Raw genomic sequence first — 26477 nt, 5'->3', positions numbered from 1 at the left:
ATGACAACAACTTATTTGATACTTCTCCTGTAAAACAAAAACAAACTCTTACTGAGAAAATGCCACATAGTCCTTCCTGATTTCACTTTTGGACAAAATTTTTCTAAAAGGACATATCTTCCCTTAGTCAATTTTATAAAAAAATACGTGAAAGGTTTAGTAGATGTATAAAACAAAGGAACAGCATAAAATTCTTAGCTTTTTGGAATGACCAAATTCAGTTCAAACGGCTCTTTTCAACATAGGGAGAATCATGCAATCCTGTATTCCATGTAACAGTTAAAGTTGAGGAGCTTCTTAAGGAGAAAAAAATATATAACTCTACTGTAACATCATGAACATGGTTGAATAGACAGGAATTCCAAGCTATATTTTTAAGAGCTGAGCATTCAGAGCCTTCTGCCTGGATGGGCAAATGTGTCAGCTTTTCCTTCCCCCATAAACATTGTTTTAAGTCTCAATTTCTTTTCATCAAACGCAATGTCATTTCATGTTTTTGTGTGAAAAATCTCCTTTGTTGCTGTGATATGCCAACTTTTCATGACCCTCTCCTAGGGTTTTATTGGCAAAGTTTATCCTGAAGTTTACGGTTGCCTTCCTCTTAGGTTGAGAACATGACTTGCCCAAGGTCACTTACTGCATTTCTATGTGAACCCTTGTTTCCAAAGCCCCATCTACACTGAACATTTAATGCAGATTCAAATTGGTATTGGAAAAAGGAAATCCTGGATCCAGTTTGAGACTTGTATGGTAATTATACAAACCACAGAGCACTGATGCATACTGAGGGCTCTATTTTGCACACTTTAGTCTGTTGTCTGGACGCTACCGTTTGAAGTTAGCTTCGAACTGCATTAAATAGTCAGTGAAGATGGGGCCCAAGAGTCCCAGGCCAACACCCAAATCATTTGAGCTCCTATATAATCATTTAGTTAATCATCTAGTCATTTTAAAAAACAGTTGCCTCCCAGTCACTGTGTTTCATACTTATATTTGAAATTGGGTTGTCACAACACTCTATGAAAGGAAGGACAAAGGAAGAGAGGGCAACCAAGGGCAAGATGGATGGATGGTATCCTTGAAGTGATTGGCTTGACCTTGAAGGAACTGGGGGTGGTGATGGCCGACAGGAAGCTCTGGCGTGGACTGGTCCATCAGGTCACGAAGAGTCGGAAACGACTGAATGAATAAACAACAACAAGATCCCACCTAGACAGCCATATAACGTAGTTTCAAACTGCTTTATATGGCTGTGTAGATAGGGCCAAAGATTCAGTCATCTTCTTTCTCTAGCCATATGGTAGATCAACAATTGCTGTATTGTCACAATTGCTTATCAATCTGGAATAAGACCAAACTATTAGAACATTATATAGTTAGAGGCTCCATGCTGCCTTTTTTTAAACAAGGAAAACTTGCAAAACGTACATTTAAAACTACTGGCAAATTCTTAAGCTAGAATCATTAACAACTGTTTCCCTCACTATAAAAACTGAACCAAATATTACTACTGCTTCCAGCAACTACTGGTAGCTGTGCACAGCCATGTGACATTGCTTCTGTGGAGGCAATAAGAAAGCTGAGGTAGTTGCTACTTAACAAAGGTTGGGGAGGGGGGGAATTAAAACACGATTCTCAGGTTGGTGATATTGATTTAATGCAATCAAGATAAATGCAATATGAAACCTTGTTAAAATTCTGTACTCTGAATAAATGAATAATTTAATGCAGCAGCCGTTCTGGTAATTTTGACAAGGCAGTTACAGTCCCCATATGTTCCTGAGATCTCCTGAATATTTTAAATAAACATTTAATTACTGCTTGGTGACTCTGAGATTTGTTATTAGAAGGCATGACAAAAGCAGAGATAAATCACGCCAACACTGAAGCCACTGACAGCAGAATCAAGCCTAGCAAAGGCCACCATTCCTTTTAAAGGTAGGGATTTGCAGGATAAGATATACAATATGTCATATCACACACACACATACAGAGAAGAAAAAAGAGGCCAGCACAACAGATAGTTATTTTAATGGTCATTTTGGAAGGTTTCTCCATACTGTCTAGCAGAATTATTTTTCAGGGATAGAATCTCCAGTGAATTCTAGCCTGTTTTATATAAAAAAAACTAAACACAGCAACTGAACATAAAAATATATACAGAGGTTTGAAACCTCGTGATTAAAATATCAAGGCTCTAAAAGTAGTCAGTTTCTATTACAGTTATTATTATTATTATTATTATTATTATTATTATTATTATTATTATGTACATTTGCTGCGTCTGCTGCTTGAATGCCTGGTCCCACAACCATGTTTTAAGTTTTTTCCTAAAGGTTAGAAGGGAGGGGGCTGACCTGATTTCATTAGAGAGGAAGTTCCACATACGAGGGGGCCACCATTGGTAAGGCCCTGTCTCTTATCCTCACCAATCGCACCTGTGAGGGTGGTGGGATTGAGAGCAAGGCCTCCCCTGATGATCTTAACCTCCAAGGTGGATCATAGAGGGGATCATAGTTACATTTTTAAAGTATCATTTTCCTTTTTTGAATAATTTGAAAGTAAGTAAACAAAGTGGATAGCATTTAAGCTACATTTTAAAATAAAGACATCCAAATTCTACAAGTAAGCAACTAACTTGTGGTGCAAACCATAGTCAAGAGGGATTCATCTGAGGCACCAAAATATGTGTTGGCCAGTGTTGTAAAAAATTAGTTATAGTGCAAAAGTGGTGAAGCTATACCTCATTATATTACACCCAGAGTGTAACTTAGGGTGCATCTACACTGTAGAATCAATGCAGTTTAATATCACTTTAACTGGCATGGCTCAATGCTATGGAAGCATGGAAGTTGTACTTTTACAAGGTCTTTTGCCGTTTTTGCCAAGAACACTAAACTACAAATCCCAGGCTACGGTAGCACTGAGACAAGTCCGTAAAAGTGGTGTCAAACAGCATTCATTCTACACTATAGATGTATCATTAGCTATTCTTAGTTACTAAAAAAGAAATTAATTAGTACAACATTATTTATAATTATTTACTTCCCGGTTGTGGTTGTATGGGTGCAATGTAGAGCCTTCTCTTAATTACTAAGAAATGTATTCATGAATCCTTTGACTTCTGGAATTTTAGCAGGCATGCTTTCAAGCTAGCATTTTATCAAAGATGGCACGAACTGTGCATTAAAAAGTCTGAGAATATTTTAAAGGCTGCATTCCCTGCCCTGTGCTACAAGCTGTGCCTTTCCTGTGCTTCCAGATCACCACAGCATCCTTGAATATAAGACAGAAGAGATGAGGAAGCAAGATACAGTATCCACGGGAGAGCAAATGATCCCTGATGTAGTGAAAGAGAGGTCAGAAATTATGAAACTGGATTGCATGTTATTCCATGGCTAGCACTTCCAAGGTAATTCATCCTTTCTCTGAACCCACACACACACAAGCCTTAGGTCGGCTGATAAAATGAGTTGTTTTGTAATTTCCCCTCCATCTTTGTATGTCCCCCTCTTCAGCAAAAACCATTCCCAACCAAGTAATTACGTTGCTTATGGTCTCCAGTTAATGATGTTGTTTAGATGCAGGCCTACATCTTTATAGGCTTTCTAATTAGTTGTGTAATTACTATTTAATTGCTTTCATGTGCTTAGCTTAGGGACCTGTTATTAAGAGAATCCGTCTGTTTTGAAAAAAAGTATGGGCCTGGTAGCCGGAAACAACTCCACGAACATTGAAACCTACTTACAGTGAACTCAGATATAGTGAAAAATCAATTACTCTTCATTTCTCTTCAACAAGAGTGACATTTATTCAATTTATATGAGCAGAGTAAAGACATGGAGCTCTGTTCCTCCACTGAAAGACAGTCAGAGCTCCCTGGTCTTATATATCAGTTTTGCGATCTATGTGGTACATGATGTGGCTCAGCAATTCTTTTTCCACATTCAGTTGCTATTTATTTATTAGTTTACAGCTTCCTCCATGCATACCTGTAAAACCTCAGTTAAATCTGCATTGATTACTAAGGACATGAAAGGACAATTGTGGCAACTCTGCTGTCTTACCTGACTCCTTTGTATACAATTCCAAAGCAGAAGCAGACCTACTCGTGTGAACAGGAAAGCCACCTCACACTCCAGTACCCAAGAATATGCCTCCCTGCTTGTCAAACCCCAGATCAATGGTGATTAAACCTATCATTCTGTTTTTGAACTATAGGCAGAATATATGGTGTGGCTGCTTCAAATTTTGCACATTTTATTGAACCAGCCTTTGCCGACCAACTTCAACTTCCATGCTAAGGTTTTTAGTGACAGGTCCACTTCATGACTTCTCTACTGTCGCAACAACCATTGGGCTGCCTGAATATATCAGTGGCTCAATGCATAAGGCAGAAAATATCTTGAGCTGTGGGGGTTTTTTTGGGGGGGGGGAGGGGTTGCTGTGAACAAAAGAAGAATGAATTGAAAGTTGTTCAATAATCCTACTGTATAGCTGTATCACGTCCTTATGAAGCCTGATTTGGTGGAAGTGGATTCTCTTTGCAGGGATTCAGGAGTGATTAAGATGGACTATCCCTACCTGTCTGATAGGGTTGGTGATTTGATTGAGGTATTAATTTCACTATGGAATTGTGTGGTACCACGAGCCATTGATACAACTGACAGTTCTCTGGAGCCTACAGTTCATGTTGATTTACCAATGGGCAATGGGCCAGAGTTGATGATGGTTATAGTTCAAGTTATTTAGGTAATGGAGCAAATATGACTCAAAATTGGCTGCTGCCAGTCTGAGATGACAAATTGGGTTAGATGTATTTTTGGAAAAAGAGTGCCCATAGAAGAGCTGCAACCTAACTATATTTCTGAAGCCACGTTGGTTCATTTTTCAGCCTCTCTCTTCATTAGTGTATCATGTACTAATATTACCATTGGTTGTAGAAAATGTAGGCAAGTATACCTGCATAAGAATAACTACTTTCAAATACAACTAGAAATTTGTCTGTTCTCAGAAAGAAATCTGTAGACTTGACAGCGTTTTTATCAGAAAGTCACTCTCTTTGTCTCTGTCGCTCTTTCTCTTTCTAAGCACAAGGGTATTCCATATCATAGTCCTCAACACCTTTCTTGCATGCCTTTCACTGCTGTGTAATTTCACCAAATTTGGAATCTATTATAAGAAAAAAAGGGGAATGATCGGTAGTTCCTATTATCAATACAGAAACTAAGGCATATTTGCTACAGATAAATTTCCACCTTGAAGCTCTGTTTCGCTTGAAATTACTGTTCAGTCTCTCACAGAACAATTACAATTGCAAGGCAGTTGTTCTCTCAACTTCATGTTGTCGTAAATCTCCAGCTACCTGAGCTAAACAAATACAGCTGAGAGCTGTTAGATGTGTTTTCCCAGAGCTTTTCAAACATCAAAGAGGAAAACATCTGTATATTGAATCAAACTTCTTTTTTTATTTTACTCAAGAAATAAAAAATGCATGAAGTTTCCTCCAGAGAGTTCCCACTTTAGGAGTGTGCTCAAATTTCACATCCATTTAAAGCACTTAACCCTCTGAGAGAACCACATCCCCCAATGCACTTGTACAAAGTCTGCACCAAGAATTATGTTAAATCAAGGCACACACCATCTTTTCCCTCATTTCTTTGTCCTGTCAACAGAATTTAGAAACCAGGGTCTCTGATCAGCTGTCACTTAGCTCAAAATGCTACTACTTGTCACAACATTTCTTTGAAATGTGCAAATATTTAAGTTTCTCTTCAACTCTTGGGTTCTGATCCTCAAACAGTTTCATGTGTTCTGAGTGGAGAGATCCAATGATTTAGGGAAGAGGGAGAAGGGACATGTATAGAGGCTAAGACACTGCCACTGGCACATCTTAATACTGCAGAAATATCCTAATTTTCCAACAAGATTCATGGTCTGACCAGGAAATCTTGTCTCCTTATTCCAAATAAGTGGTGACTAGCTGTGGTTATTAGACCAATGATCAGAAACAATTCATACTGCAGCTAACGTTCATAGTGCAAGGATTAAGGGTGGCCTTGGATCTGAATCACTACTACTGTATGTAAATGCAACTCGGTACTTGGAAGTTAGTTCTAAAAATAGGAGCTGTCTTGACTATTGGTGGATCATGGTGAAAATTAAGCTCTACTTATTTCAATACCATACTTTTGCCTGCATGGGAGGTTGACTATCATTCTTGGTTACTTAATGCTTTGAGGGGATTTAATGTGTTTTGGTTCATATGAAGCATGAGGTTTTAGACAAATAGATCTAATTTACATATGTTTTAATTGTTATAATGTATTTTAATGATGTATTTTTTATAGTTTTAATTGATTATATGTACTGTTTTTGTTTTATTATTATGTTCTTGGCATTAAATGTTGCTAACTGATGTAAGCCGCCCTGAGTCCCCCCCGGGTGAGAAGGGCAGGGTATAAATGCTGGAAATAAATAAATAAAATAAATACTTCAGAAAAGAATTGACCCTACAGTTGGTAGATATTTTGCATTAGGTGTTTCTTATTTGTGCTTCCAAACAGAAAGGAACCCAAGTCCTAAATGAAATTACTAGTCTTTACTAACAGACTAATTGAATGAGCAGTTTTTATACAAGTTTGATTTATACTTTTAACAACTGAATTATGTGGGGTATATTCTAGCTGGGACTAGCAATTGGATTTAGGTCCAAGTTGTTAATGAAACCATTTAGATTCAAATTGGTGTTTCATGTAACAGTGCTGTTCTGCCAGTCACAAGTGAATTTCCAACAAGGAAATGAACAGTTGTGGTCATTGGGCATATATGGTGCCAGGCTCTGATACATTGGGTGTGTGCTTGTTAGTTTTTCATATTAAATAAATTCAGGTGTGCAGAAGCCTTTGGGGATTTTAGAGTTTTTTGAGACACAGTTGTCAGAATCTGCCAAAATCTTTACTGTTTGAAAAGTCTATAACTTTTGCAATCTTTGATTTTTCAAATCTTTCATTTTGTAGCATTAGCTACTTGGTGCTATAAAATGAGTGTAATTTCTTTGTTGAAAAGTCACCAAGGTCATTTCCCATGCTATTTTAGAAGACACAGATGGACATGTAACCCAAGAAGTGCAAAGCACATTTTTGTCTGCAAGCTGCTGAGTGTGGCATGAACTTCTGCAAGTGTGTCTGTCTGGAGGTCATCTGTCTGTTCTTGGAAAAAGGCATAATAATATTATAAGATTTGCCATGCTGGATCAGAACTATGGCCCATATCACTCAGCGTTCTGTTTCCAGTCAGTAGCCAGCCGGATGCTTCTGGGAAGTTCATAGGCAGGGTAGAAGGCTGATATCCATCCCTGTTAATCCCCAGCATCTGGTGTAGAGGCATGTATTACACTGCCCAGATTCTATTTTTCTTTGTTTGAAACCACAGATGGATCTTCTAAAAAGTAATGTGGGACACTGCCATGCATAAACTCTCGGAATCTATACCTAGATAAATGTCTTCTCATTCAAGCACATGGCAAAAGGGTTGCCTCATTAGCTACCAGGCATCCTTACAACTTAACACACCATCAAGGAATTTAAGAAGAGCTTTTTACATTAGCCTGGAAATACAACATATGAGAAGCATAACACTCATCTTTCTCAGTTTACATTTTAAAACTATAGAACAATGTCTGATAATGAAAAGAATGCAAATATTTTAATACTATCTATCATCTATCTATCTCTATCTATCTATCTATCTATCTATCTATCTATCTACCTATAAACCTTCCATCAAGTCATCCATTGCATTTCTGCCTTTCTTTTCAGCTGAATAGGATCCCCCAAAAATATAAGGAAATAATCCCTGCCTGCAAACTAACCAACACAAATGTGTAAATACATAAGAGGAGATAATGAGTAAAGAAGAAACAAGTACACTTAGGCCCCGTCTACATCACCATATAACTAAATTTCTGAATCCAGATTATCTGCTTTGAACTGGATTATATGAATTTACACTGCCATATAAACCAGTTCAAAGTAAATAATTTGGATTCAGAAACTGAATTATATGGTAATGTAGATGGAGCCTTAGGCACCCACTAAAAATGAAAAGAATTTCAGGAAGAAAAACCTGATGGTGGCAGGTTAATAAAACTCTCTGCCTATTTAGTTTCCTCTTCCCACTATCTCCATCCCAACCTTACCTTTGCAAGAAAAACATGTGATTGGAAAAGTTTGGGAAACGAGCTTCCCCTTTCAAACACCTGGGTAGCAGGTGTAGAATGCACATGTGTAATTTTTGGAATTGTTCCTTTAAAGAAAATTAGGAACAAGCATACACTGGTTTTCCTTACTGCCATTTCTGTTAATTTAAAAAGGCGCATGCGTTTGAAAATTGATATTTCTGAAATTCATACCTTGTAATCTTAAAATTATGTTTAAAATTCAGATTTCATACAAGGATGCAAATATCTCACAAGAAGTCACTAGGGGATAGATGAATCAGTCTATTGTAAATTATTGTTTTAAATAAGTAAAACAAATTCAAGGGAGTTTACATGATCAGGCAAAAAAAAAAAAACCCAAACAACTACAATAAAATTCAATCAATATATATTCAGAAAAATTAAAAATTAAAAATTCAACTGACAGCCTGCTGTTACAGTATTTTCATCATATGATCAAAATTGCGCAATCCCTATAGACAGTTTCATAATTGTGTGCATTGAAGCATATGCTCACATTTTTACATTAATTTTCTATTTTAAAAGAATAGCCCCACAGTTATTTGGATTCAAAATATTTAAAAGTACATTTGTAGTTATTGTGTCTTGGAATACAAACACAGGTTTGCTCTCAAATTACATATTTATAAACATATCTCCCCTCTAAAACGCACTCTCAGATATTTTGCATGCCCCAGCACTGCATCAGTTTCCAGCACTAATTGAGACAATTGTATTTCTGGGGCTACTACTTTGGTCTTCCACCCTGTTAATATGTTGAAAAGTAGACCTTTATACTGCATCTTTCTGATAGAGCAGAAGAGCTTCAATACATATAGTCACTTAACTTTTAACAATGTAAGCTTGCTCTATATTTGAGAGGTTTTGCAGCTAGTCAAAAATCAATCTTTCTTAGACCCTTGATTCCATTTGTTTCATTGTTTATATTTTCATGTTTCAGGTATTTGTTGCCCCTCCCTTCTCCCTGTAGAATTTTTTGTTCACATCAGTTATTTTATACCCAGTAAATAAAAGACAAATATTTCTCTACAAGGGAGGGGGGAACAAAATCTAAAGGAAGACGTTGTTCTTTATTTTCAGGAGAAGTGACTTGCAAATGGATGAACAAATCATTCCCAGCCACATAAATTTAAATAATTTGGGACACACCTCATTAGCTGACTCTGGGATGGATCACTGGAGCACATTGACTCTTAGAGCATGCCTCACACATTGTGAAAGCATAGCCTCACATGTTCAGCTATCAAAGTGTGATTCATACTTTCAACTTATTATGCACTTCAGTGAATAACAATGGTCAGTGAGCACAATTCCAGATGCAGAAGAATATCATCTCACTTATGTTTTATTAAATGACTTCAAAACAACACTCTGCCCATTTGATTCATTCTGTTTCATTTCACTAGGTCTGAAATGGTAAATGGAAGAATGGTTTCTTAAGAAGGGATGCTTGGGTTCTTCAAAATCAAAAATTGAAGTTATTCTTGAGGAGCGCATAGCAAAACAGAAACAAACAACACTCTGAATTCAAAGGTAAAATAAATTATGCTAATATTATTTTAAAAAGAGCCAGTGCGGTATAGTGGTATGAGTGTTACACTCTAGGAGATTGGGATTTTGAATCCCTGCTCTGCCATGGTGATCCAATGAGAGATCTTGGGGTGGTTCCACACAGCCCCTTAACCCGGGAGCAACCCTGTTTTAAAGACGCAATTGTTCCCAGGTTCTAGTCCACACTCTCTCCAGAGATTGCAGTGCTTTTCAGGGGGGGGGGTGTCCACATGCCCTACTGGGCTTTCGAGCAGGGCACCGGGATCCAAAAGAAAACCCCTTTTAAAAGCCTTTTAAAAAGGAAAATAACTCACCTGGAAGCCATTCCCCCTTCTCTGGAGCTCTTCTGATATGATCCCCCCCCCTTTTCTGGTGCATCATTGGTATGTGCCAGGAGAGCTCCGGAGAAGGAGGAATGGCTGCCAGGTGAGTTATTTTCATTTGGAAGATCCTATGATGAGGTCACCATATGTTGGAATTCACGTGAAGGCACATAATAACAATAACAAACATGATAAATTGTGACAATTATCAAGCTGATCATTAGGTTGCAGGTAGGTCTGTACTCCTCGGCATTTGGCAAGTCTAAAGAGGTTATTTTCCTTGGCTTAATCTCATGCCACTTTAAGACTAGATTCAGATGCCAAAGTTCACATTACAGATGAATTGATGCAATCAGGCTACACTCCTGATCTTGCAAAACCTAAGAAGATTGTTAATAAAAGGATGCATTGAGTCACTATATGTCAAAATTCAAATGATAGTAAAGAACAGCAGCAACTCTCTTCCTATACCTCATCCTCTTGTATTCAGTAGACTTTGGCCCCTTCCACGCTGCCATATAAAATCCAGATTACCTGCTTTGAACTGGATTATATCGCAGTGTAGAATCATATAATCCATTTCAAAGCAGGTAATGTGGATTATCTGATTTGTTTACAAAGAGCTGTTTACAAAGAGCCTTCCTCAGACATCTGCAATGGAGCCTAATTCATAGAGAGAAGATTGCAGAGAGCCTTGTCCACATTGCCATAAAATCCAGATTATGAAATAAAATAATCCACATTATTTGCTTTGAACTGGATTATGAAGCTACACTGCCATATAAAACATATTAACAAATCAGATGATCCACATTATCTGCTTTGAATTGGATTATATGAGTCTACACTGCTATATAATCCAGTTCAAAGCAGATAATCTGGATTTTATATAGCTGTGTAGAAGGGGTCTAAGTTTCAAGTGCCTAAAATTGGATCAAAAACCTGTTTATTATCAGTCTGCCTACCTGCCTGCCTACCTATCTTTCTATCTCCATATAAAAACGTAGTGTATTTAAGAAGAAGTCAACTAGCTAAATTGTTTTGTGCTGGGAGGTTTGAGTTTATATATATATATATATATATATATATATATATATATATATATAGGGCTGTGTTAAAAATGCAACTCTCCACCAGCAAGCTAAACTGATTAAGTTTCTTGGCTCTAGGGATTGGAAGTAAATTCAGTTGAAACCAAACACTAGCTTCCAAATAATCATAATTGGGTTTCAGCTATAGCTGATGTATTGGGGCAAGGGTATTTATAGACAATGACTTATGGATATAGACAATGTTATACTGCAGCCACTGCATTATATTCGACTGAAAAATTGGTTGAGGATGAGGTAATGAAGAAAATAAATGGCATTTTTTAAATATTTGATTTTTGTTATTGTCTCTTGTGTTTAAATATTCATGAAGAACCAAAAGGGAGAACCATTTCAAAGTTAATGGACATCTAACTAAGGCAGACTTGACATTTGTACTATAGGTTCAAAGATGTCAACAGGAGGGTGGCCAGTCACTGTTGAGTAATTATCAGGGTTACTACTATTCAGAATTAGTCAACACATTGCTAACTTATTGTGTGAGATTTTTGATTTTTTTAGTATGATGGAGGAAAATAGGGTACTTGTGGGATTTTCTGTTCCAAATGCTAAAATATCTTGACTAGCTTTGGGGACTTGACGATGGAGATGAGATGGAAAAAGGTGCCATATGTTACCACACACCAGGGGAGTTGTGATTATGGAAATGATGGAGAGCGTCCTTGTGTGACACATGCTTGATTCTGACCAGAATTGAAGACATGAGTATTTTCAGCACTGTGCAAGTACCTGACTTAATTTTGACTGATTTGTGCCAACTAGGGTAGTTTGCTGATATGTCATGCTAGGCTCTGGCTAGCTACTGGAAATCATATACATACTAATATAGTGTCATCGTTTTGAATCTTGCAATATTTTCCAAGAAAGACATCATATTGTCTTTGTTCTCTTCTTTACAACAGCTGCTTTACACTTTAGGGAAAATGCTTACCATGCTGTGCTGTCACTTGTCATGTAGTTCAGGATTGCATTCAGCTATCATTCCCAATCTTGCAGTTTTTGGAGTGCCCTTACCAAATGTGAAATCCATATCATCATTCTCCTGCAAAGCAACATTTCCCAGAAATGGAAAACAGTCCAGTTTTTTTTAATAACAACTACATTATTTTCTTATCTGCTTCTTGGCCTAAGTAATTTTAATACTTTTAAAAAGTTCCATAGGATTTTGAGGATGCCATATACATAGAAGAGAGATGGTAGTGCTTTGATTATTAAATTTTCCAGCTCACACAAGTGATTTCATCAGGAAAATAAGTTTTTCCCTTGTACGTAACATTCTGTGCACCATGAAAATGTGCTCCAGAGGGTTTCTCAGTCCCATAGAACTATTTCATATTTTCATGGCAGATGGCTTTAGTGAGAAAAAGAATTGTCCCAATCTTATTTTCCTGATGAAATAACTTGTGTGAGCTGGAGAACTGAATAATCTAAACACTACAATCTCTCCTCTATGTATATGGTTTCCTCAAAATAGGTCTTAAGAACTGAACAACTCTTTAAGTCAGGCTGGATCTACACTGCCATATAACCCAGTATTTGATCCCAGATTATGTACTTTAACTGGATTATATGAGTCTACACTGCCATATAATCCAGTTTAAAGCAGATACTCTGGAATCAGAAGCTTGATTGTATTGCAGTGTAGACTCATATGTAAGGAAGAGAATGGGGGAAATTTCTACTATGCCACCAGGCTTCCAGTAGCACAACACTGGATTTAACTATATTTATTTTTAACATCATGCAATGAAAGAAAGAAAAAGGTGTATATGGAATAAATTACTCAATATATTAAGGAACAGTAAGCTATTTTCATCTGTCTTTATGGTCCTTAATCTTTCCAAACTCTGATGTTCAGGCAGGCAGGTGAAATGTCCCTTGAATTCCAGATGGAAAAAAGAGAGGAGGTAAATGTTATTCTTATCAATATGCTTCCTTTCCTAGAAAAAACTTCTGGGAATTTGAGTCCCTTCTGCATGTTTTCCAGACACACCCATAAGTAAGAAAGGATCACTATTCTGCAACACAAAAGCTAAACATTATGCACTGTTTTTAAAAAGTGTTTTTATTTCCTTGAATGACTGTGGTCATGACTCACATTCTTCTTGGGACTTTAAATTCAAGAAACTTCAATTCATTTCTCCTTGGTAACCTGCAAAACTACTCTTTGATGTAGATTAGAGTACATTCGGTATGGTTTCTGGTGGTATCAAACTATGTTTGCCATGAAAGCAAGGGCTGTTTTATCTAATATACACAGTAGCAGCCATTGTTAAGGATGTATGTGTGGCAACAATCTCAGAGCTCTTGCTTTATATTAAAATTTACACTTTAAGGAAAATGCAAATCCTATTTTACACTACCTGCCATCTCTTAAAGTAACACCCATGGGGCACAGAAGCACAGCTGCTGCCCATTGGTGTAAATTTAAAATGTCCCATGACAATCTAATGAATTTGGCCCTCAATGTGTATATGTCACAACTAGCCAAGTTTTTGCAATATATTTGTGCATACATCATCAGTATGTTATATTGATCCATAAATATTTCCCAACATCACACTGGCTCATTAGGTCTAGAGCAACGTTCTGTGAAGCTTCCCCTGTGCTTTTTGTTAACCTTTCTACATTTTTTGATAGTAGCAGAAAGGAAGAAAATGGCTTACAGATTTAGCTATGTATATAGTTTGGAAGTAACAACTGAAAAATGATGTTCATAATCTGAATTGCAATGAAACCAATTATCTGTGCTGTGGTGTTTCACTTGGGAATACTCCTAAAGGTTTAGTATTTCTTAAAAGAAATTAAAAACAGCTGTAACAATACTATAAAACAAAAATAGCAGCTGCAAAAGAGATTAACATTCCTAAATTTCATTTGAACTTGATATGCTGTTTTTCCAAAAGCAACCTATATACACCCGTGTGCACATGCACATGCATATGTGCTGCCTAACGGACTGATACTTTAAATGTATTCTTTATGAAATTATGCCTTTGGAAGAAAAAATAACCCCAAATACATTTTTGATATTGCTAGTGTTTAATATTGTACATTATTTTTTGTGACATTTCCCCTGCAGGAATTTTTTGTTAGAACTTTTCCTCTAGTTATTATCAAGGATAAACTATGAACATTAAACATAAGAGAATTATTTGAATAAAAGTTATTAAGAATTAAAGATCTTCATAATAAACAATTTATAGCCATTTCTGGACCTCTGTTATTTTCAGCTGTCAAACTGTTTTCCAGCTGATCCCTATTCATTGCATGCCTCTCTTAAAATTTTATATAGCGCCTGTTTTCCAATTAGGCAGCAAGTCATAGATGAATGAAGCCTTCCCTAATCTTTTTCATATTTATAATAAAATGGAATGGAATTTATAAAACAGAACTGAAGGTGGTGACAGTATAAAACCCTTTGTTTTCCTATGTTGGTCAAAACATATGGCACAAACTTTCTAACCAGATGGTAGTCTCTTAATCGATTTTGCCTATTGTGCACTGTATTTTAATTCCCAGCAAAATGTTTCTACTAATCAGTTTCCAGCAAACATAATGGGCACAAATCCTGCCAAAATTAACCACTTTCTTTCCAATTAATTTCACTGGAAAGCACTGAGTACATGCTTAAGATCTCTTCACTGAAATCAATGGGGTTTTGGCTGACATCAGCCAAACTGACTTTTACTTTCACACTATGAAATACACAAATGTACCAAATCTTTCCTTTCTTTTTTGGTCTTAGTTCTTTCAACAATACACAGTCCTAAAGTGTTCCAGAAAAGTACATATTTCTTTGAAATTTTATTAAAATTTGTAAGGTCCTTGGATTTAACAAAATTCTGAATTTTCTCTTTCATTTGTAAACCATTCAGTAAACATGTACCTGCTGGATTTATTTGTTTGTCGTCTCAACAAACAAGACACTGCATTTGTCTTCAGATCTGTCTTAGGTGTGAATGAGCCTTGGGCTCAGTGCTTTCAGTCTGTGGTCCATGGAGTCCTACATACATTCTGACTGGACTTAGCTGATGTTAGGGAGTATGTCCTACAGTGACAGCCATAACTGAGTGCCATGGTATCTTGGTGCCAGCAAGCCAGTGAAACCCAGCAAATTTAAATGTTGGTGATAGTGCAGCACACCATCTAATAATCATACTATAATCCTAAATCAGGAATGACACACTTCTGCAGATAAAACCTAGAATTTGAAAATTATAACAACTTGGAAAAATAACATAATGTAGTTCAACACTTAAAAGAGACCAAATATATGTCTTGAATGTCAAAGATATCTAACATTTAATATGCTGGATAGAGCCTTCATCTGGGCCTTCATGTTACCTTTGCCCTTACTTCCATCTGATCTATCTTGGTGGTATAGGTCAGCAATACAGATTGTTGACTAGTAAAGAGTTACCATCCCTCCAGCATCTTGTGAATTTTGAAATTGCTTGCATTATCCTGGTATCCCTATGCCCTGGAGTCAAAGGCAAATGCTGACAACCTAGCCCAAATTGACTGAGGAGCTCACCCTCTACCCCTAAGGTGTACACAGAATTAGAAGAACTGCTGGGTTTTAGCACAGCAGGTTAATTACCAAGCTGCAATAAATCTTGCAAACTGGAATGTTAAGAGTTTGAAGCTCAGGTAAGAGTGAGCTCCTGATCTTTAGCCCAGCTTCTACCTACCTAGCAGTTTGAAAAGAAATGTGAGTAGCTGAATAGGAACCGCATTAAAATGGGGGGGGGGGGTATTTAGGCTTGATATCTGATCGGGGGAAAAGGAGGAAGTTTACAAACAAAGAAAGCTTTTCAGCAGGGAGATGGAGCAACTGCACCCCTGGTGGCTGGAACCAAGCAGAGACTCCAATGATGCTGAAAGATGGGAAAGCCTATATATACCTCTATCTGTTGTCTGTCTTGTCATTGTTATTATTGGCATTGAATGTTTGCCGTATATGTGTTTCACCCTGAGTCTGCTTTGGGGTGAGAAGGGTGGAATATAAATACTGTAAATAAATACATACATAAATAAGACCTATAAAATGTGAGAAATAGGGATTCGCCACAGTGCTCAATGTCATAGACAGAACGCCAGCAAGTAAAACAAAACTCAGTTTATTGAGGTTACAGAACTAAAAACGCCCGTAAGGAACAAAGAACAGGGCAAACACTTGACTTCAGTGTGCTAAATAACCAAAAAGCAGCTCAGTTTGAGCTTAAACAGTTCAAAGGGAAAAACCGGGTTAAACAGGAGTATAATCCGGATTAAATCAAAGAGCTTACTTCAGCTTGGCAAACAATGCAAACAAAAGAGAATCAACAGGAGTCGGAATGTAAACAAAAGACTGGCAGCAGATTCCTCTCTGCTACTCAGGAACAGCAGGGGAGTAAACCAGGCTTGTTTACTCCTTCCTGCAGCGAACGAGAGCGTGGTTGTAGTCAAGATTCAGGTTTAGGGTAACGGCAGTCAGCAGGGTCCCAATCCGGTCCAGAAGATCAAAAGCCAAGCGTAGTCGTCAAGGAATCCAAAGGTCACACCGATAGCCAGCAGAAGGGTTAATCCGGAATCGTAGTCAGTCAGTCCAGCGTCAATCCAGTGAAAGTAGATATTGCCCGTCAAAAAGACGACGGAGGTCCAAGCTATCAAGATTAAACACAAGTTGCACAGAGAAAAACCCCACACAGTTCCTCCCGCCGTCAATGCCCCGTCCTAGGTAAACTTACGTATCCATTAATGAAACACACCCGTCTTCAGGAAATTCCCCAGCAAGAGCCCAAGCGTCCGTCCAGATTACCTTGCCCAACGCAATTAGACATTGGTCCCAAACCCCATTTTATCACAGTTCAAGCTCATCATCGCTGTCAGCTGCCATCCCAATTCCAGACGCCCCAACATCATCATCCTCATCAGAGCTTAAGCACCTTTGACTACGCCCCACAGCATCCCCAGCTGTGGATCCCGCTCCATCCCTCCAACCAGTCCATGGGTCTGATCCTGCAACCCGCCAATCACCTCCCATGCTTTCATTGCCTGTTTCCCCAACACCCAAATCCTCCCTCACACGAGTCCATTCCATATCATCCTCCTCCGAGCTGGCCATCTCTTCCTCCAAACCCTGAGAAAAACCCTCAAATGAGTCCTCATCTGTCGGCTCTGCAAACAAATCCCGGAGCCGTTTCCTTTCACGCTCCTCGAGAGTGTCTGACTCTCGAGGAGTCTTACGATCCCTTCTTTCATTACCGGAGCCCGAAGGCTCAACCATAACACTCAAAGTCCTCTCCAAATCTAATATCTTCAAACTCCACACCCAAGTGGGGTCTTAGAACTTCTCCTAGTACAGGGAGCCACATATAAGGTGCATTTACCTTAACTCTAAAGCCCTATCTCACCCACACAAAATATGCTTCAAAGAAAGCTGTAAAACTAGCTGCCTGAAACAATAAGGGTTCAAAGAGCTGGTTTTAAGTACCTGCGAAAAATCCTGTAGGCCTCACATGGTCAATAAGTGAAATAGATATATATTATGACAACTGCCCTTGTCTACTCTTCCACCATCTTTCTCAAACAAAAGCCATTAGCAGAATCAGTATACCTTTGCAATTTAGGGCCTTCCAGACTGGCCAAAATGTGACATGAATCAGAATTAAAATGCAGACTGCTGATGCATTTTGAGGCAACACGTGGGGGCAAGACTCCATCTTATTGGTAGAGGGTGGCCATCTGCTGATGCTGATGAGCTGTTGGCAGAGGCAGTCATGATTAATGCCACCCTCCCTTCCCTGCAACCTGTTTTGCCCCCAATCTGAAGAAGCAGTATGGCCATGGTGAGGGGTAGGAATGTTCCCTCTCCAAAGCTCCATCACATTATTTCTGAGTGCCATGGAGCTAGAAGGAAGCATCTTGCATTGGTAAATAAACATGATGTTTCTTCAAGTTTTGGAACAAAACAGAGTGCAAGGAAGGGAGGGTGCCACATCTATCCCACTTTCCTGAGTTGCCTGAGTTGCCATGTTTGACTGTCATGGGTTTTATAGTCTTAGATTGATGCAAATGCACACCTACATACACACAAAATCAAATGTTCTTTTTCTCCTTCTTTCCTGTCTATAATTTTCCCTTATCAGATTATCTTTCAGCTCAGCATCTCTGTGTCTCTTTCTGTTCTTAAACATTCTGTGTTTCCCTTTGTTCTGTAAACAATTCTTGTTTTGCAAAACATTTCCTGTGCATTTTTCCCCTGCCATCTCTGTTGGAGCCCGATCTCTCCTTATCTCTCACCCAAATGTTTTGTCCTGACAACACTAAGCAACACTATTTCTCCCTAAATTCCTTCACTCTTTTCCCTCTTTTTTGCACCTTCTTGCTTCCTCCTCCTTTTTCTTGAACCCATTCTAACTTTTTCCTTGTGAAATTCACTTTACATTTCCTGGTCCCAACACTAAAAAGCAGATGTAGTCTAAATAGATTGGGTTTACTCCAGGAACCATGTTTCTAACTCTGTATTCCCGGCTCCTTTCCAATTCTACAAGGGAAAAGGACAGCCTTACCTAATGGCTACTCTTTTTTTTATAACACAGCTGCAACATGTTTTAATGCATCACAATGAATGATCAAAGATGAGCTTGAGCCAGATGTTATGGAATATGGTGTTCTTAGTATCTCAAACAGCCAACTGGAACATGACCACACAGCCCGAAAGACATACAACAACCCTACATGGGAGCTCCTTTAAAATCAATCAAATTATTTAAGACTAAGGTAGAAATTTAATACTCTATTTGCCATCATATCTCATTTGTTTCCAAGACCTAAATTCAACATCTATGCAATATATACTCTGCATCAAATACTCTGTGTAACTCTGAGCATAATATGAAAACTTGGCTGCCAAGAATTTTAGAGCCCCCTGGAACAGATTTTGGGCTTGGGCACTGGGTAGTTGGGGATAAGAGATAAGCTCTTCCAATTATCCTAAAATAACCTGTTATGATAGCAGGCTCTTTCCATTGGGATTCAAGCCCAAGTCTCTTCCTCAAGAAAATATACCATAATTTGTTAGTATCTGTCCCTCTTTATTGATAGAGGTGTAAAGTATTGCTTCACATATGTCAAGTATCTCTCTTTCTCCCATGAATTATTTCAAAGTACTAACTAGTCCTTCTCTTTAAAGTTCTCACAGTGGTGTCCTTTAATTACTATGTAGCTACAATATATAGAATCATACAGTTGGAAGAAACCACATGGACCATCCAGTCCTACCCCTTAACATGCAGAAATACACAAGGCAACCAGGGTAGATGGCTATCTAGTCATTGTTCAAAAATCTCGAGAAAAGGGGATTCCACCGCATTTCAAGACAGCTTATTTTATTGCTGAATAGCTTTTACTGTCAGGAAGTTCTTAATGTTTAGGTGGTTCTCTTTCTCTGTACTTTTAATCCATTTTGCCACATCCTATCCCTGGGACAGCTTCCTCAATATAACATCCTTTCAAATATTTAAATGTAGCTATCATGTCACCTTTTAACCTCCCAATCAGAAAACTATTTATTTATTTATTTATTTACAGTATTTATATTCCGCCCTTCTCACCCTGAAGGGGACTCAGGGCGGATCACATTGCACATATAAGGCAAACATTCAATGCCATAACCTAGAACAGAGGCAGAGACAGACGCAGGCACGGGCGGGCCTCGAATTCATGACCTCTTGGTCAGAGTGATTTGTTGCAGCTGGCTGCTAACCAGCCTGTGCCATCGCCCAGCCTGTATTTTGGTGTTATTTTACTAAATATAGAGTTCTAAATATAGGTAGAAAACTACTTATATTTAGAACTCTATATTTAGTAAAATAACACCAAAATGCAGTTAAGTAATTATTATTTTTTTAATCATGGTTTTATTGTTATAACACACTGTCTTTAATATGAGAATCTTCTCATATAACCTAAGCAATTTGTCTTTCATGGCACAGTATAGCATATGCTATCTGGAGTGTGCAAGATCTTATTATAGAGATGTCAAGTTTAGTCTGAAACATAAACATATTTTTACTTATACATTAGAACTTATAGTGATCCATGGGAGTGTATGTAGTACATTATAATTTGTTTTTGATCAGCAGAAACCAATTATTCATAAAACTCAAAACAGAAAGCAAAGTTGTGCAAAAAGAAGAAGAATTATGGGTTTCTTACAGGGAAGGTAATTTTAATATAGACGAGATTGGTCCAGGCTCTGCAGTTTGGATTGATAGATTATCTTGCAGAACTATCATTTCAATAATCTCAATGACAGTATAGAAGTGACTACTTGCTACAATATTATAAATTAAAGTTACTGCAAGTGTCATTGCAGAGAATACAAGAAAAATCCCACGTTTGTGTTTGCTGAAGTTAGGAGATTTTTTAAAAAAAGGATTCTTTAATATGAAGAAGTCGAACAATGATTTGTGTGACAAAGCTTTATATCACCAAATATCTAAAAGTTTATTTTCTTCATTACTAGATGAGAATTATGCAATGTTTTATTTTATTGGCAAAGGTTGCAATTGTATGAAGAGAGGAATTTATTATACAAAGTACTATCTGGTATCTGAAGGGTTTTTTTTAAAGAGGTGTGAAATAACAGCACTAAATTAAATCAAAAGCAGCCATTCTTAATTATGTTGCTCCTGCGAAATCATAATTATCTATTAGAAATTAGCCGGTTTTTGATCTGGTATACTGGCAGCAGCTAAAAGGTTTATTGCATATTAGTAAAATTACAGAATACAGTTGAATGAAACATGAGAAGCAGGAACCATCATAAATGTGACCTGCCCTTGATAGAACTGAACACTTTTCTAAGCAGGAGGTACACAATCTAGGAATATTCTTTGATTCAAGAATGACCTTGTTGTCTTAGAGCGGTTTCAACAAGCTTTGCTTGGGCAGCCAGCTATGACTGTCTGTAATCTGGCCACAGTCTTCATGCACAAAAAGTGCCTGTCTAGATAACTGCATTGCTTTCAATGTGAACATGCAAACTGTGGTGAGTACAAAGTACAACTTCCAGATATCTGCCCACATAATATTTTAAAAGCTGCTTTTTAAAATAAAAAATGGCACTGTCAATGACCAAAAGCTGAAAACATTAAAAGGTATTTAAGGTATTATATATACTAATTAAAAAACCACCACTCAGCATTAAAATACCATAACAATCTGTTTCTTAGAAGTCCAATTGCATTTAAATATTTTAACTTGTTGGCAGAAGAAAAGCATGGACATTCTTCAAAAGGTCTTAGAACTCTCATAAACTCATCAAGAGAGATATAGTCTTTCACAGAATCATAGAGTTAGAAGAGAGTCTTTCAAATAGCTTGTAACCTAGGCTCTGATAAGAAAACCTTATTTCTTCAGGGGGCACCTCTCTATACCACATGTATCTTCTGGTGGGGAGACTCCTCTGTGTCTTAAATGTTGGGAGCAATACATTGTATGAGATACATGGCATGTTTTCTCATCATGCTCAGATGGTAGAAATGTCCTCTCTTTGATGACAAATGATGTCTTCATTTTGTTACTAAGTTAAAACTGAACTTTTTCCGCAGGTTTGGTGGCACGCGCACTAATAAAAACTGAATTGTTTTTGAAAATTGGACAGCAGGTTATTTTGATCATACTGGACAGACTTGAAATTGTTCAAAAGGTTTTTAAATGATTTTAAAACAGATGTCATTTATTGTATCTCACCAATATGTCCAGACATGGGGCAGGAAAATGTTGAAATCAGTCAGCATGGATGAATCAATTTTTGATTTCTGGGTCTCTTCAATTTCTACCCCCTCCCCTCTTTTAAAGTAGTTCAATACATTTCTGTATCAAAAGTTAACACAATACAGCAGGCTCTTGGTTAACTCACACCAACAGAAATTGTAGATTCAGATAAATATAGTTTTTAGTTGCTTGAGAGTTACTATTAAAAATAATTTATATTATATGGGGCCCCTGGTGACACAGTGTGTTAAAGCGCTGAGCTGCTGAACTTGTGGACCAAAAGGTCCCAGGTTCAAATCCCGGGAGCGGAATAAGCGCCCGCTGTTAGCCCCAGCTACTGCCAACCTAGCAGTTCGAAAACATGCAAATGTGAGTAGATCAATAGGTACCGCTCTGGCGGGAAGGTAACAGTGCCCTATGCAGTCATGCTGGCCACATGACCTTGGAGGTGTCTATGGACAACGCCAGCTCTTCGGCTTAGGAATGGAGATGAACAGGGCTGTAGCCAGAAAAAAATTTCGGGAGGGGTTTTGAAAATTTTGGGGGAGGGGGGTTTAACCCCTAGCACATACCCCTCCCCGCTACAAACCTGTCAATATCTGCTTGAGATAGTGCCTGGAGGGACTCTTAATGTTTTGTGTCTCATAGACTTAGCATGGGGATTTGGTTAACCAGTTAAAATTCATGAGTAAACCAGGTTTTTTTTATAACCTGAAAAATTTCAGGGGGGGGGTTGAACCCCTAACCCCCCCCCCCTCGCTACAGGCCTGGAGATGAGCACTAACCCCCAGAGTTGGTCACAACTGGACTTAACATCAGGGGAAACCTTTACCTTTACTTTATTAATATTATACCATACCATATCATACCATATCATATATACTGTATTGATAGTATTACGAGGGTTGAATGAAAAGTAATGCCTCCACCTTTGTAACTCCTCAACAGATGCCAGTACTGGTATGCAGTAGGTACTGGCTTGTTCAATAGACTTTCCTCTACAGTTCCATTTGGCGGGAAGCCTTAGCATTGAACTGTTGTGTTGTTAAAGTGTGACCCTGTGCAGACGGTCAATCAATGCGATTTAAGCAACGTGCAATCACTGAATTCTTGACAGCAGAAGGTGTCACCCCAAAGGAGATTCATCAGAGAATGCAAGCTGTTTATGTTGATTTTGTTGATGTGAGTACTGTGCGTCGTTGGGCGAGTAAGTTTAAAGATGTCGAAGTGGGAACATCCGACTTGCGTGATAAACAAAGAGTTAGACAGCAACCACTGAGTTTCACAAGCAAAACGTTCACAGATTGATTCAGGATGATCGTCGTATCACTCAGAGAGAAATTTCCAGCATAATTGGCATTTCACAAGAACGTATGGGTCACATTATTGCTTTGCTTGGCTATCAGAAGATCTGTGCATGATGGGTACCCAGGAAGCTGACGCCTGAAATGAAAGTTCACAGACTTGAAATTTGCCAGGAACTCTTCTTGCGTTATGAGAATGAAGGTGACACCTTTCTCCTTTGGGGTGACACCTTCTGCTGTCAAGAATTCAATGACTGCACATTGCTTAAGTCGCATTGACTGACCGTCTGCACAGGGTTCCATACTTCACACTTTAACAACACAGCCGTTCAATGCGAAGACTTCCTGCCAAATGGAACTGTAGAAGAGAGTCTACTGAACAAGCTAGTACCTGCCGCATACCTGTACTGCCATCTATTGAGGAGTTACGAAGGTAGAGGCATTACTTTTCCTTCAACCCTCATAATATTGAAATACAGTAATTTCAAGCAAATGAAGACAAATGAAGACGAACTAACTTAATGTAACATTTCCACTAACATTCATTTTATTTTATTTTTTATTTAAAATATTTCTTCATCTTTTGCCAGTTGCTTTGGAGTTCTGGTTGCTTGAGTTCCAGCTAACTGAAAGTCTGCTGCATTTCCTTGCATTTTTTGTACACGTTTCTCCTAAGATTTTCATACAGTGGTATCTCTAAAGGATTGGTTTCAGGACCTCCCTATAGGTATCAAAAAGTGCATGCTTTTAGCTTTTTAAATAGTATAGAACAGCAATGGAGGCAACGGCAAGCTCCAACTGCCAGGTGTGCCACATTCTCCAGAGTCTTACACTTCTGGGGAGCTTGAACATATGGTGCACCTGGTATCTGAGGCATTCTGCAATTTCTACTGCCGCCCTTTGCCACTTTTAATAGGTAGTACTCAGGGCTGGACCTAGATAATTTTCAAGTGTAAGCAAACAGAATTTTGGCGCCCCCCCCCTCCCAAAACGAATCACTGAAAAATGAAAGTGTTGGATAAGCAAAAATGTTGTATAATAAGGAGGGATTGAGGAAAAGCCTATTAAACATCAAATTACATTAAGATTTACAAATTAAGCACCAAAACATCATGTTTTACAACAAATCAACAGAAAAAGCAGTTTAATACATGGTAATGTTATGTAGGAATTACTATATTTGTGACTTTAGCACCAAACATTAGGAGCCTCCGGTGGCCTAGGGGATAAAAGCCTCATGACTTGAAGGTTGGGTCGCTGACCTGAAAGCTGCCAGGTTTGAATCCCACCCGGGGAGAGCGTGGATGAGCTTCCTCTATCAGCTCCAGCTCCATGTGGGGACATGAGAGAAGCATCCCACAAGGATGGGAAAACATCAAAAACATCTGGGCGTCCCCTGGGCAATGTCCTTGCAGACGGCCAATTCTCTCATTCCAGAAGCAACTCCGGTTGTTCCTGACACGAAAAAAAAAAGCACCAAACTTTGAACTGGGATATAGGGCAGTGTGGACTCAGATAACCCAGTTCAAAGCAGATATTGTGGGTTATTCTGCTTTGATATTCTGGGTTATATGGCTGTGTGGAATAGCCCTCGGGGTCCTTAGGAATCCATAGGAATTAAAAGGCCACCGAAAGGGAATTTGACCCCCAGTATTAAAAAAAACCTCTAAAATCAGGACTGGGTTGCTGTGAGTTTTGCAGGCTGTATGGCCACCTTCCAGAAGCCTTCCCTTCCAGGTGCCTCAACTGCGCCCCCTAGGTGCCCCCTAGAGGATGGCGCCTTCAGCAACCACTTACTTTGCCTAATGGTTGAACCGCCTCTGGGAGTACTACATAGTACTGTGTATATTTGAATATGTGTTGAGTTGAATCACTGGATTGTGAGCCCACAGATAAGGTACACCATTTTGCATGTTGAACACTTTTCAGTGTGATATATTGATGCCCTTTCCTTTAGTGTGCACAGAAATACAATCATACATAGATATATAGAGTATTTTCACCACAAGCTCATTTACACTGACCATTTAATGTGACTCCAAGTTGACTCAAAACTGCACCTGCCACAAAACACACACTGTCAATGTACACTGCACTACTGGTTAAAGGGTATATAGTCCATTTAAGAAAGTCACAGGGAAGTCAGAGTTATGCCCTTTAATGCACTGCTGCAGATCCCAATATATTCCAGATCCCAGGGTAAAATTGTGTCTGCAGAAATTGGCTTCTTACTGAAGCACTTTGTAGGATTAGGAATAAGAGGTCAAGGGGGCTGCTGAAAAATGTTTCACGGGCATGACTGGCTAGCAAGGAACTAGTCAGTCCCCTGTGATTAATAATTGATTACCTCCACTCCCAAATATCACCTTCCTTTTTTAAAAAAACATCCCCTATGCCTCTGGATTGCTGAAGCGCATCTCATCTAGCAATGGAAAAAACTGCAGATGAATTTGAGCCTAGGTTCCATAGTTCATATAAACACTTTCCTGGTCTCAAACCAATTCCATATATGTTAATCTAATCACCCACACAATGAAACTGGTTCCTCTCAAACCAGTTCCAAGGTGCATTATAGTGTCAGGGTGTCCTGTCTTGAATTTATTACCATATGAGATGGGATGAGTGAATGAATGTATGTTCAGCTGATATTCATTCATACATCTGTTCTATCCTGTTTCCAAATTCATCTGGGCTTTTTTTTTTTTTTTTTTTGCATAGATGCATGTGTACACATACAGACAATTAATATATTACATTTATTAATAATGATAATTTAGTAAAACATTACCACTTTTCATTCTAAAAATCCTTAAGTGTAATATAAAAATATCGAGGTATTTATTTATTAATTAATTGCAATATTTATATCCCGCCCTTCTCACCCAATAGGGGAATCAGGGCGGTTTACAATAAAAAACACATATAAAATTGTACAATACATTGTGAATCAATTAAAAGTTATTAAATTACATCAGACATTCATAAAAACATTTATAAAATACAGATAGGCATGTTTGAGTCTAAAAGACTGGGTACATGAAATAATAACAATAAAATTGTGGAAGAGCAAAAATATAATAACATATTTTATTATTTTGATACATTTCCCACGAAATATAAATAATGTGTTTTTAAATGTGTATTTTTAAAATTCAAACTACTGTACGATACATTGAGAGAA

At 38.1% G+C, this 26477-nt stretch overlaps 1 long non-coding RNA gene across 5 annotated transcripts in view; it reads left to right on the top strand.

Annotated features, from left to right (window-relative positions):
* The window catches only part of LOC103278504 (uncharacterized), a 220262-nt gene that overhangs the window by 89282 nt on the left and 104503 nt on the right, over positions 1-26477 (top strand). For 3 of the 5 annotated variants that reach the window (XR_010005945.1, XR_010005948.1, XR_010005946.1), the window contains exons 3-4: positions 3263-3412; positions 9649-9775. This is a non-coding gene — a long non-coding RNA (uncharacterized LOC103278504). The remainder of the gene's footprint in view (positions 1-3262; positions 3413-9648; positions 9776-26477) is intronic. The other 2 variants (XR_010005949.1, XR_010005947.1) reach the window with 1 other exon arrangement.

The sequence above is a fragment of the Anolis carolinensis genome, chromosome 4 (genome assembly GCF_035594765.1).
Source record: "Anolis carolinensis isolate JA03-04 chromosome 4, rAnoCar3.1.pri, whole genome shotgun sequence".
Lineage (NCBI taxonomy): Eukaryota > Metazoa > Chordata > Lepidosauria > Squamata > Dactyloidae > Anolis > Anolis carolinensis.
The sequence above is the reverse complement of the archived record's forward strand: the minus strand, read 5'-3'. Positions and strand labels throughout refer to the sequence as shown.